This window comes from Sminthopsis crassicaudata, chromosome 2, assembly GCF_048593235.1.
Source record: "Sminthopsis crassicaudata isolate SCR6 chromosome 2, ASM4859323v1, whole genome shotgun sequence".
NCBI lineage: Eukaryota > Metazoa > Chordata > Mammalia > Dasyuromorphia > Dasyuridae > Sminthopsis > Sminthopsis crassicaudata.
This window is the reverse complement of record NC_133618.1, coordinates 512,693,082-512,707,894: the sequence shown is the minus strand read 5'-3', so window position 1 is coordinate 512,707,894 and position 14,813 is coordinate 512,693,082. Positions and strand designations below refer to the sequence as shown.

Below are 14,813 nucleotides of genomic sequence, written 5' to 3'. Positions count from 1 at the left end.
CACAAGGCAATTTTGGAAATCAATGAGGAAGGTTAATAGGTGCCAAGGAAAATTATAGTGCATTTATCTCTAAATCATCCTAGTGGCTAGCATCCCACCTACAACATACATACAGATGTATGAAAAATGAAAGACACTGCTGAAGAACACTGAAAAAAAAATACCCTTCTAGAATTTCTTGGATTCTGATTCTGCTGATGTCACTTTTGGGGTATTTGGATGTAGAAATTTATATGTTCCATATTTTTTCTCAAAATTCAAAGTTCTTTTGCAAACTTTTCCTTTTTATCCCAAAATCTCATATAATTCAGCTCTTAATCATAGCTAAGTCAGTAGCCTTTCTGGATTAATTGCCATTAGACAGGGTGTTCTAAAAGTCTTGGTGCCATTTTAAGCTATTAGAATCAGAATATTAAAGTTTCCAAATTTAATAGTAAAAAAATTAAAGCTTTAATTGCATTTTTTCTTTTTCTTTTTTTTTTCTTTTTGCTTTAATTGCATTTTAAAATAGCCTTAAGACTTTTGGGATACCTGGTATATTTCTGTTGAACCTTTATATGTCTTTTTTGTTTTTGTTTTGAGATTATAAGCTTCCTGGAAAAGAAATTATTCTTTAACATATATCATAGTAACTTTATACTTCAGCATGAATCTTGTGGATGGGCAAAAGAAATTTCTATTGATTTTTCCCCGAGAGGCAGAATTATGGAATAGAAAGAGCACTTGAGGTTGGAACTCTTTCTAGTCCTCAGACAAGAAACCTAGATTCAAATCTTGACTGTGATAGTAACTATATGACCTTGGTCAAGTCCCTAAACTTTTGGAAGCCTCAGTTTCCTTATCAATTAAATGGAGATAATATTTTTACTGTTTAATTCACATAGTTGAAAATAACAAAATGCTAAAAAGCAGGAGTTATTATTTCTTCTTTCTTTCACCTTATGTTTTAAGGACTCATTAAGAACAATACTGAATTGGATAATCTTTAAAGTCTCTTTTAGTAGTTTTATGATATGGAAAAATTGGGGGAATAATTAGGAAAATATTTTCTCTAAAAGATTTCATTGATCTTTTAGTTGGAAATGATCTTTCTATCTTGATTCTCATATAGTGTTTTCTAACGTCTCTTGCACTCTTATTGCACTGTATTTTGGTCTGCTTATGGTTTTCATAGAGTAGCATACATATATGGATGCAGAAATAATCTGGTAAATGTTTAATAATGAGATCTCAGGGCAATTTATATATACATATACACATATGTATATATATATTATATATGTATATATAATATATATACATATTCTATATACATACATATATATTTTCACAATGCCCTTTTAAATTTAACTTGCTTTATTAACATTCTTTCCATTTCTTTATTAAGTCCAAACAATCATTAAAATAATAAAACAAGCCCTAATTTATCACATTTCTTGATTTTCAATGTACAGATGCTCTTATTGAAAATTTAACAACTAGACTTCCAGAGCCTGTTAAAGCTTGCTTCTATACTCCTGAATATGTGTCACATCACATCTCATGAATTGTAAGCTCTTTGGAGATAGGGATCAATTTTTAATTAGTTATCTGGAAGAACAAAAAGTCAAGAATATCAAGGGAATTAATGAAAAGAAATACAAAGAATGGTGGCTTAGCAGTATCAAACCTAAAAAATACTATAAAGTAGGAGTCATCAAAACCATTTGTTACTGGCTTAGAAATAGAATGGTGGATCAGTGAAATAGATTAGATATACATGACAAAATAATCAAGACCTATAGCAATTTAGTATTTGATAACTTCCCAAACTCCAACTTATAGAATAAGAACTCACTATTTGACAAAAAATGCTGGGAAAAATGGAAAATAATATGTCAGAAACTTGGCATAGACCTACATCTCACATCCCATACCAAAATAAAGTCAAAATGCTTACATGATTTGGGCATGAAGAATGATACCATAAACAAATTAGGAGAACAATGGATAATTTACCTATCAGATCTTTGGAAAAGAGAGGAATTTATGACCAAAGAAAAATTAGAGAACATGGTGAAAGGCAAAATTGGCAACTTGATTACATTAAATTAAAAGTTTTTGCAAAACCAAAACCAACAGAAACAAGATTAAAAGGAAAATACAAAGCTGGAAAAAAATCTTTACAGCTAGTGTTTCTGACAAAGATCTCATTTATAAAATATATAAATTCATAAGAATTTATGTCAATTAATAATTTGTGTCAAATTCATAAGAATACAAATCATTCCCAGTTGACAAATGGTCAATGGAAAGAACAGACAATTTTCAGATGAAGAAACTGAAAAGATTTCTAGTGCTCTAAATCGCTATTGATCAGAGAAATGAAAATTAAAACAATTCTGAGGCCCCACTACACACCTTTCAGATCTGCTAAGATGATGGGAAAAGATAATGATAAATGTTGATGGGGATGTGGGAAAACCAGGACAGTAATGCATTGTTGATGGAGTTGTGAAATGATCCAACCATTCTGGAAAGCAATCTGGAACTATGCTCCTATAAAATTGTGCATACCCTTTGATCCAGGAGTGACATTACTGGATCTGTATCCCAAGGAAATCATAAAGGAGAGAAAAGGACTCATGTGCAAAAATGTTTTTAGTAGCTCTTTTTGTGATAGCAAAGAATTGGAAAAGGAATGGATGCCCATCAATTGGGGAATGACTGAACAAACTGAAGTACATGGAGGTAATGGAATATTATTGTTTTATAAAAAATGATGAACAAGCTGGCCTGGAAAGATGTACATGAACTGATGCTGAGTGAAACAAAGAGAACCAGGAATGCATTGTATATGAAAGCAAGATTATATGATGATCAACTATGAAAGGCTTGGTTCTTTTCAGTAGTTCAGTGTAGTATGCTTTCTAGAGCCCCCAAATTGGAGTGCCAAAATATACTATGCTTTCTAGAGCCCTCATACTGGGAGCTCTAGAAAACACACTACATTTTGGTGGCTAATATGGGGCTCTAGAAAGCATAGTATATTTTGGCCCCCACATCGGGTGTCTAAAGCCACCAAAACGGCATGCCAAAATGTACTCTCTGAAGAGCTCTCTAGAGGATCTCAGAACCAGCCCAAGTCCTTGGTCTTACTGGAGGTATGAAGAAGGCAGGAGAGCCATGTGGTTGGTCAAAGATAAAGTCCATTTATATCAAGTCCTCTCATCCCCTAAACACTTTAGTATAACATTACTACAGCACACTGAGCATGTGCCAACTATAGAACTATTACATCACCACAACAGCAAGTGCTAATTATAAGCACCCTGCTATTGATATATAAATGTAAATACTGTAAGTATCCCTTGCTTCAAATACAACATAAGTGGTCATGCCTTCCTTGATTTCTCAGGAAGGGTGAGATTCACCAAAGGGAGATGGGGAGCCAAACCAGACTTTGTCAGCAAGTTCCCTCTGGGCTACAGGGTCTTATACCTCACCCAGAGTTCTCCCATTATCTGTGGCCCTTTATAATTCAGTGATCTAAAGCAATCCCAATAGACTTCAGACAGAAAATGCCATCTCAGCTCAGTAGTGCTATAGAAAGCTCTAAGATTGGGATTTGTTTCCCTGTGTTATCAGGTGATGCTTAATTTAAATGTCAATCTCTTTGAACATCAGAATTCTCTTTAGGTTGTATAAAAGATTAATGAAATCATGGGCATATTTTCTTTTAAAACAAAAATCAGATCTCTGATTTCATTAGCTTAGGGAACTCCCTGGAACAGAAGAGAGTCCCTTCTGTTCATGCTGGTCAGCATCTACTCTGAAAATGAAAATTTTAGAAAATTGCCTGGAGGCCTGTGATGTTAAGTGACTTAAGAAGGGGCATAGTATGACATTTGGAGAAGGTAAGACTTGAATCCAATATTCCTGGCTCCCAGGCCCAGGTCTCTACCTACTAGACCATGTGCCCAATAATCTATGCATTTATTATTCTGTTAATGAATAAAGATCACCCCTGGGAAACAGAACAGTAATCTAGAAACAATTTCAGTTGACTTTAGGTCAGTTCTAAGTGTCCTATTAGAATTTATTCCATTAGTTTTCCCATTTATAGCTTGGGACCTAGAAGAATCCTATTTCAGCACTTCACAAATGTACTATTTATGATAAGCCCTTAGAAAGTCATTCCCCCTATTTTTTTCATGCCTTTAGTCACTGGCAGCTATAGAGGGAAAAACTCTTTAGTTAAAGTTTCTACCCTTTTCTTAGTTTCAACTGAGATTTGAATCATAAGCAAAAGAGTTTGGATTGTTTTCAATTTAATCCAGTCCAGACAAACATTACTGGCTTAACATAGTGTCTGTCACATAGTAGGCACCTAATAAATGCTTTAGACTTATTCAGGACCTGCTATATGCTAAAATCTGGAGATTTGTAGACAATACGGAAGAGTCCTTAAAGAGCTTACGGTCTTCAGAGAAGAGTTGCTGGGGGATCCAATAAATAAATACCATCAAATCTTCCTCAAAGTAGCTAGACCTTCTCACCATGCTTTTATTATGAACTTTAGAGGCTTGATCTCAAAACAGCAGTGTCCTCTGAAAATGCTGAGATACCAAGTAAGAAACTAGGGTTACAGGGCTGGAGATTGCCAGTCCCAAGACAGGTGTCCATATCTTGGAGATTTCCTAAAAGCAGGCAATCAGAGAACAGTCTGCCAGAGCAATTCCAACAGAATAAGGGATTTCTAAGCTAAAGCATCAAATAATTGTCCCACATAAAAGGTTCCCATACATCCATAACAGCAATAATTGCACTATTTAACGATTTCCATCCCAAGTCTTAAACACACACTTTATCTCTCTATTCCACACAAACCAAAGCAGGGACATCTGATAGGAATAAAAAAAACCTTACCTTTGTGATTCCACTCCAATGTGCTGGTTTCGTTTCCATCACTCTGTGATCTCAGGAAAGTTGTAGTCATCACATTTCTAAATTTTTGGGGAAATTTTAATTATGGTTCCAGGAGAAACAAGGTAGCATCTCATCCATTAATTCAATCTCCTAACTGGAAGTGAATAATTTCAGAGGTTAACTGAAAAGAAAAACACACACAAACTACTTAGGATGTCCCTCACTAAGAAGTGACTTTCTGTTGGAATATATGGGAACCACCCGACAGTGGCTGTTGAAGATCCAAGCCAGAATGGATCTCCTCTTGTGAAGGGATGAAACAAGGAGACTGAGACAGTTGCTGTTCCCTGACATCTCTGACGGAGAGGCCCTTGCATTGTCTCACCTCCCTCCTCTTCCCTCTGCCTCCAATTTATCTCATTCCCAGTCCCCAACACCTGTGTCAGCAAAGGTTGCCCAGCAACTCCTTCAGATGCTATGATCCACAGCTGGGGAGGCTCTTGGGGAATTGACCTGTCCCTTAACAATTCCCCATTTTTTTTTTTTTGGTTTCTTGCTGTTATTCCCCCTCCCGCCCCTCCCCCCCAACCCTCACACACAGCATGGTCCTCACACTGAGGATTGCAAGCGGCACTATCACTTTTGGATGGTTGTAGCAGGTGTTAATCTTGTGAAATGTCATGGAGGCAAACTTTCAAACCGAGAATAAGACTGTGGTCAGAACAAGCATTTAAGTATCTCATCAGTCTCCTAGCTCGGCCCTTTGATGTGATGGCCCATTTAATTACCCCGACTAAAACAGTCTTACAGGGGCTCTTCTTTCTTAACTCTGGAAGGATCCTTCTCAGGAACAGCTCTGGTTCTTCTTGTAATTCTTGCCCCACGTTCAGATGCCATATGTTTTACTACACAGGAGAGCTGCTGGAATCATCATGGTTCATCCATTCTTTTTAAGATTCCCCTCATTCATAGTGTCTGTAAATCCACCAGCCTCTTATGTCAGATAGAAGGACAGAAACTGAGCTTTGGGTTCTCAATCTGGGTTTGCATTCCTGCAGAAGCCCACCCCACTGTGTGTGCTTGTTCACTGAAAGACTACAGGGACTCAAACTTGAGTATCCATTAGTAATAAACTGCCTTGGTTTGTAATTCACTGAAGGCTTGTTTTCCTTTTCAGTACCTTATTCACAATCTCCTCAGTTCAATCTTCTTCAGGTTATGATGATCCATGGGTATTCATGAAGAAATTTACAAACACATTTTAACAGGATTAAAACACCCATAATTAAATAGACAAAAGTCAAGGCCTTGAACAAAGGCTGCCCATTCTTCTTGTCTTTTTTCTTTCATGTTTCTACTGCAAGCATATACATTTAGAATTCATCATTTAGGAGTTGAAACTCATGGTTTTGAAGACAGAAACTGTAGATGTTTCAGACACTGCCTGATAGTTAACCTGTTGCCATCTGTCTCTTTTTTTTCTTTATTTTCTCTGGAGAGTTCCTCAAAAATCAACTGCCTTATATAAAACAGGCAAGAATTCAGTTTCCCCATCTGAGTACTTATCTAACAACCACAAAAGAATAAGAACAGTAATAATTGGATTTTATGTAGCATTAAGTATATGGCAAGCACTATTCTAAGTACTTTGCAAATATTTTCTCATTTGATTTGGTATTAGTTTCTTTTATTTCCAAATTGGGAAGATGTTTGTAACTTTTGAGGATCATAGACTAAAGCCTTGTCTGAGGTTTTAATGTAAATCTCATAGAGGCAATTTCTGGCCTCAGATAACTACATTCTTGTAAGAATACAAAACATAAAAAAGGCCCTAGAAGAAGGAGTGGAGAGGGTGACCAATATGAGCCAAACAGTTATGGAGAAATTGAAAAAATCTAGAGAGTTAGGTTTGTTGATGAAGCCACTTGACTTCTATAGAAATGGTCGCACAGGTCACAAATAACAGAAGGATTTGAATCTAGGTATTCTCATTATAAACAACACTTTATACCTTTTCACCATGCTTTTATTATGAGCTATCTCAGACATCCTTCTTTTAATAATTTTATAAAAAAGAAAAATGATATTCATATTTGTTGCCTCAGACAGGATCATGAAACTACTAAGTTTCAGAGTTGGAATTAGTACATAGTGCTTCCAATTTCAAGAATCTTTGCATTGAAGATTTCTTCATTAAAAATTTGTTATTGTTGGATTGGATCTATTCTTCCCTTCTGCAACTACAATCCATCCCCTTAATTTATTGTAGGTATTCAATAGTTTGTGTGTGTGTGTGTGTGTGTGTGTGTGTGTGTGTATGTGTAACAGAGAGAGAGAGAGAGAGAGAGAGAGAGAGAGAGAGAGAGAGAGAGAGAGAGAGAGACAGAGAGAGAGACAGAGAGAGAGAGACAGACAGACAGACAGACAGAGAGAGAGACAGAGAGACAGAGAGACAGAGAGAGACAGAGAGACAGAGACAGAGACAGAGAGAGACAGAGACAGAGACAGAGAGAGAGACAGAGAGAGACAGAGAGAGATAGACAGAGACAGAAACACAGAGAGAAACACAGTGAGAAACAGAGAAAAAGAGAGAGAAATAGAGAGAAAGAAGAGAAATAGCGATTGGAAGAGGAAGCTTTGAATACTTATAAATTTGATAAGTTGTATGGACAGATGAGAATATAAAATATTTTAACACTGTTGTCTTTATGCAGGAAGTCATAATCAGTTACTAAACTAAAGAAATGAATACGAGAAAAGATTCTATTTAGTTAAACTCCAGAACAGAGCTTGAAAATCCAGGCCAGATTAAAAACAAAAACAAAAACAAAAAAATCCCCAACACTCAAGGTGTCCTCAGCTGTTCTTCCTTATCTCCATTCTCCAAGGATATTGTTTAAATTTCACATCCCTCTATTCTTGGTAATCTACAAAAGTTTCTTAAGTAGCTCCCAACTGTATTTTTAAAAATTATTCATAATCATTATTAATTAGTAATTTTTGATAGGTGTATCATCACCAATCAATAAAAATAGCGGCTGATATTTTCAAGCCTTTGATGACACTCTTGAGATTCCATAAAGTCAACACTACTTGTCTTATTACTGAAATGATAATCACGTCTCTAAGGGAAGAGAGAATCTTGAATCTATAACTAACTTATGGCTTCCTCTTCTCATATCCATTCTCTGAGTGGCAGATCCCAGCTTTACAGCACAGCAGCAGAATCCAGACTAGTGAGGATCTTCCTCTTTATGATTCTTAATCAGGTCCTTAGAGGTAAAGCTTCATCTCACTTCCTGGAAGTAAAAAGGGAAGCACAGAGAGATCAAAATCCTCTTTTCTGCTGCAAATAGGGAAGGCAGGCTGGTATTTTCCATAAGAATTCTAGCTAGGTAATATCTTTCTGATTTGCTACTAGGCCAAGTCTCCTTTGCTGCACTATGGGCTAGTGCAGTATCCCCAGATTTAATTTTTTTGATTTAAGTAATCCTCATAACCTTTGTATGCATTTTTGTCAGACATCTTCCAAATCCCAATCACCATTTTCATCACAAACTTTTTGTTTCATAAATTCATAGACCACAGGGTCAGGAGGGCATGTTTCTTGTATTCTATTTGTAATTCTTGTTGATTGATTGATGAGAGAGTTGTAAATGACCCGAGAAGGTCATCTAATTGAATCCTCAGGAGGAAAGAATAACGATACAGAAGGCCTTCATCACTTCAGCAAAATGAAATGTAAAATTCTTTCTACTTTGCAGTTCTTGAGTAGATAGCATCTGCAACAAGTATAAAACTTTCTAAGTGTTCAATGTTCCTTTTCTTTCTTTAAACAAAGATTTATGTATTTCCTAAAGGTATAATTATGCTTTCTGAACACCAAATGTCTGGCTAAAACCTTTCCCCTGCTTTGGTTTTTCCAACTTTGAAAGATATTAGTATTGGAATAGAATCTTTATATAATACTGCTCATTGGCTATGTACCATTCTCTGAAAGGGCTGATTATTGGGGTCCAATTTCTACTTAAAGAAAAGCATACATTTAATTTATACTTTAACATATTTAACATGTATTGGTCAACTTGCCATCTGGGGGAGGGGTGTAAGGAGGGGAAAAATTAGAACAAAAGGTTTGGCAATTGCCAATGTTGTAAAATTACCCATACATATATCTGGTAAATAAAAACTATAAAATTAAAAAAAAAAAAAGAATTTTCAAGCAGAAGACTGGAATCAAGTGAGGATTTCTTATATGTATATATGAATATATGTATGTATGTCTAGATGTATATGTTCATGTTTCCACTTTGGGAAGCTATGAAATGAATAAAAATGCAAAAGAGTAAAAAAATAAAAAATAAAAAATAAAAAAGAAAGACATATTCTTTTTTAAAATTAATTTTATAATTAAAACATTTTTTGACAGTACATATGCATAGGTAATTTTTTTTTACAACATTATCCCTAGTACTCCCTTCTGTTCCGAATTTTTCCCCTCCTTCCCTTCACCACCTCCCCTAGATGGCAGGCATCCCCATACATATTAAATATCTTATAGTATATCCTAGGTACAATATATATGTGCAGAACCTAATTTTGTTGTTGTTGTTGCAAAGGAAGAATTGGATTTGGAAGGTAAAAATAATCTGGGAAGAAAAACAAACAAACAAAAAAAATGCTCACAGTTTACACTCATTTCCCAGTGTTCCTTTTCTGGATGTAGCTGATTCTGTCCATCATTGATCAATTAGAATTGGATTAGCTCTTCTCTATGTTGAAGATATCCACTTTCATCAGAATACATCCTCATACAGTATTGTTGTTGAAGTGTATAATCTCCTGGTTCTGCTTATTTCACTCAGCATCAGTTGATGTAAATCTCTCCAAACCTCTCTGTATTCCTCCTGTTGGTCATTTCTAACAGAACAATAATATTCCATAACATTCATATACCATAATTTACCTAACCATTCTCCAATTGATGGACATCCATTCATTTTCCAGTTTCTAGCCACTATAAAAAAAGGCTGCCACAAACATTTTGGCACATACAGGTCCCTTTCCCTTCCTTAGTATTTCCTTGGGATATAAGCCCAATAGTAGCACTGCTGGGTCAAAGGGTGTACACATTTTGATAACTTTTTGGGCATAATTCCAGATTGCTCTCCAGAATCGTTGGATTCTTTCACAACTCCACGAACAATGCATCAGTGTCCCAGTTTTCCCACATCCCCTCCAACATTCATCATTATTTGTTTCTGTCATCTTAGCCAATCTGACAGGTGTGTAGTGATATCTCAGAGTTGTCTTAATTTGCATTTCTCTGATCAATAATGATTTGGAACACTCTTTCATATGAGTGGAAATAGTTTTAATTTCATCATCTGAAAATTGTCTGTTCATAACCTTTGACCATTTATCAATTGGAGAATGGTTTGATTTCTTATAAATTAAAGTCAATATTTTGGAGATGAGGCCTTTATCAGAACCTTTAACTGTAAAAATGTTTTCCCAATTTGTTACTTCCCTTCTAATCTTGTTTGCATTAGTTTCGTTTGTCCAAAAACTTTTTAATTTGATGTAATCAAAATTTTCTATTTTGTGATCAATAACGGTCTCCAGTTCTCCCTTGGACACAAACTCCTTCCTCCTCCACAAGTCTGAGAGGTAAACTATCCTATGTTCCTCTAATTTATTTATGATCTTGTTCTTTATGCCTAAATCTTGGACCGATTTTGATCTTATCTTAGTATGTGGTGTTAAATGTGGGTCCATGCCTAGTTTCTGCCATACTAAATTCCAGTTTTTCCAGCAGTTTTTGTCAAATAATGAATTCTTATCCCAAAATTTGGGATATTTGGGTTTGTCAAAGATTAGATTGCTATTTTTATTCACTATCTTGCCCTGTGAACCTAACCTATTCCACTGATAAACTAGTCTATTTCTTAGCCAATACCAAATGGTTTTGGTGACTGTTGCTTTATAATATAGTTCTAGATCAGGTACAGCTAGACCACCTTCATTTAATTTTTTTTTCATTACTTCCCTTGAAATTCTTGACCTTTTGTTGTTCCATATGAATTCTGTTGTTATTTTTTCTAGGTCATTAAATAGTTTTTTGTGAGTTTGATTGATATAGCACTAAATAAATAGATTAGTTTAGGGAGTATGGTCATCTTAATTATATTTGCTCAGCGTATCTAAGAGCACTCAATGTCTTTCCAATTATTTAAATTTGACTTTATTTTTGTGGCAAGTGTTTCATAACTTTGCTCATATAATTCCTGACTTTCCTTTGGTAGATATATTCCCAGTAGATATACTATCGACTGTTATTTTGAATGGAATTTCTCTTAGTATCTCTTGCTCTTGGATTATGTTGGTAATGTATAAAAATGCTGAGGATTTATGTGGATTTATTTCGAATCCTGCAACTTTGCTAAAGTTCTGAATTATTTCTAGTAGCTTTTTAGCAGAGACTTTGAGGTTCTCTAAGTATACCATCATGTCATCTGCAAAGAGTGATAGTTTGATTTACTCATTTCCTATTCTAATTCCTTGAATCCCTTTCTAGGCTCTTATTGCCGAGGCTAGCGTTTCTAGTACTATATTGAATAGTAATGGTTGATAGTGGGCAACTTTGTTTCACTCCTGATCTTACAGGGAAAGGTTCTAGTTTATCTCCATTACTTATGATGTTTACTGAAGGTTTTAAATATATGCTCGTTATTATTTTAAGGAATAGGAATGTTGGATTTTATCAAATGCTTTTTCTGCATCTATTGAGATGATCATATGGTTTTTATTAATTTGATTATTAATATGGTCAATTATACTAATAGTTTTCCTAATATTAAACCAGCCCTGCATAGTGTATTATCCTGGGGATGATTTTCTGAAGTCTTTTTGTCAATATCTTATTTAAAATTTTAGCATCAATATTCATTAAGGAGATTGGTCTATAGTTTTCTTTCTCAGTTTTCAATCTACCTGGTTTAGGTATTAGTATCATATCTGTGTCATACAAGGAATTTGGTAGGACTCCTTCAATCCCTATTTTTTCAAATAGTTTATATAGCATTGAAGTTAGTTGTTCTTCAAATGTTTGGTAGAATTCACATGTAAATCCATCTAGTCCTGGGGATTTTTTCTTAGGAAGTTGGTTAATAGTTTGTTCTATTCCTTTTTCTGAAATGGGACTATTTAGACTACTTACTTCTTCCTCTGTTAATCTGGGCAAGCTATATTTTTAAGGTATTCTTCCATTTCATTTAAGTTATCAAATTTATTGGCATAAAGTTGAACAGCATAGCTCCTAACTATTGTTCTAGTTTCCTCTTCATTAGTGGTGAGTTCTCCATTTTCTTTTTCAAGACTAACAATTTGCTTTTTCTCTTTCCCTTTTAAAATCAGATTTACTAAGGGTTTATCTATTTTGTTGGTTTTTTTCATAGAACCAACTCTTAGTTTTATTAATTAATTCAATAGTTTTGTTTTACTTTCAATTTTATTAATCTCACTTTTTACTTTTAGAATTTCAAGTTTCGTATTTGTCTGAGGATTTTTAATTTGTTCCTTTTCTAGCAATTTTAGTTGTAAGCCCAATTTGTTGACCCTCTCTCTATTTTATGCAAGTAGGCCTCTAGAGATATAAAACTTCCCCTTATTACTGCTTTGGCTGTATCCCACACGTTTTGGTATGATGTCTCATTATTGTCATTTTCTTGGGTGAAGTTATTAATTATATCTATGATTTGCTGTTTTACCCAATCATTCTTTAGTATAAGATTATTTAGTTTCCAATTATTTTTTGGTCTATTTTCCCCTGGCTTTTAAATTAAATGTAATTTTAATTGCATTGTGGCCTGAAACGGATGCATTTACTATTTCTGGCTTACTGCATTTGATTTTGAGGTTTTTATGTCCTAGTATATGATCAATTTTTGTATAGGTTCTATGAACTGCTGAGAAGAAAGTATACTCCTTTCTGTCTCCATTTAGCTTTCGCCAAAGATCTATCATATCAAACTTTTCTAGTATTCTATTTACCTCTTTGATTTCTTTCTTGTTTATTTTGTGGTTTGATTTATCTAACCCTGAGAGTGCAAGGTTGAGATCTCACACTATTATAGTTTTACTCTCTATTTCTTTTTGCAGCTCTCTTAATTTCTCTTTTAAGAATTTAGATGCTGCACCACTTGGTGCATATATGTTTAATATTGATACTACTTCATTATCTATGCTACCCTTTAGCAGGATATAATGTCCTTCCTTATCTCTTTTAATTAGACCAATTTTTGTTTTTGCTTGATCTGAGATGAGGATGGCTACCCCTACTTTTTTGGCTTTGCCTGAAGCATAGTAGATTCTGCTCCACCCTTTTACTTGTAGTTTGAATGTATCACCCTGTTTCAGGTGTGTTTCCTGTAAACAACATTTAGTAGGATTCTGACTTTTAATCCAGTCTGCTAACTGCTTCCTCTTTATGAGGGAGTTTACCCCATTCACATTTATGGTTAGAATGACTAATTCTATATTGCTTGCCATCCTATTAACCCCTGCTTATGCTTTTCCCCTTTCCTTCCCTCTTACCCCCCTACCCAGTATTAAACTTGTGAACACCACTTGCTTTTCACAGCCCTCCCTTTTTAGTATCCCTCCCCCACCTTAAAGTTCCCCTTTTTCTTACAATTTCTGTATTGCCTTCCCCTTAGCTTACTCCTTCCCTCTCACTTTTCAGTGAAGTGGAAGAAATTTCAACATAAATTAAATATGTCTATTGATACACACTATGTTCATCTCCCTCCTTTCTTTCTCTCAGATATAATAAGTTATCTTTGCCTCTTCATGAGATGTAGTACCACCACTTTACCCTTTTTTATGATATCATTTCCTTTCCACCTCTAGTTTCTAGGACAAATTATACATGTGTTCTTTACATATCTTTATGGTAGAAATATAGTTCTCAAGATTTCTTTTTACCTTTTTAGAAATCTCTTGAGTTCTGTATTTGAAGATCAAACATTTTATGTAGGTCTGGTTTTTTCATCAAGAATAGATGGAATTCACTTATTTCATTAAATGTCCATCTTCTTCCCTGGAAAATGATGCTCATTTTTGCTGGGTAAGTTACTCTTGGCTGCATACCAAGTTTCTTAGCCTTTTGGAGTATCATATTCCAGGCCCTTCGTTCTCTTAATGTGGATGCTGCTAGATCCTGGGTTATCCTTATTGTGGCTCCTCCATCTGAATTGGTTTTTTTTCTAGCAGCTTCCAGTATTTTTTCCTTTGTCTGATGGTTCTTGAACTTGGCCATTATATTTTTTGGCGTTTTGATTTTAGGGTCCCTTTCAGTAGGTGATCGATGAATTTTTTCAATGTCTATTTTACCCTCTGTTTCCAAAACGTCTGGGCAGTTCTCTTTGATAATTTCCTAGAAAATAGTGTCCATGCTCTTTTTTTCCTCATGTTTTTCAGGGAGTCCGATTATTCTCAAATTGTCTCTCCTAGATCTGTTTTCCAGGTCTGTTGTCTTTCCAATAAGGTACTTGACACTCTTTTCAATTGTTTCATTTTTCTGGTTTTGCTTGACTACTTCTTGGTTTCTTCTCGAGTCATTCATTTCTACTTGTTCGAGTATAATTTTCAATGATGTATTTTCTTCACTCACTTTTTAAATATCTTTTTGTAATTGTCCAATTGAATTTTTAAATGAGTTTTTTTCTTCTATGGAATTTTTTTTCTATTTCATGCATTTTATTTTTTAGAGAGCTGTTTTCTTTTTCCAGCTCACTAATTTTATTTCTCAATGATTTGATCTCTTTCTCCACTCTGGATGACTTCTCCAGGCTCTCTTGCCAAGCTTCCCTTTCCTTTTCCCATTTCTCTTCTAGCTCTCTTGT

At 34.8% G+C, this 14,813-nt stretch overlaps 1 protein-coding gene across 1 annotated transcript in view; it reads right to left on the bottom strand.

Moving 5' to 3' along the window:
• LOC141557871 (T cell receptor alpha chain MC.7.G5-like) overlaps positions 1-14,813 on the bottom strand; it is a 563,004-nt gene that overhangs the window by 242,876 nt on the left and 305,315 nt on the right. The window lies entirely within an intron of this gene.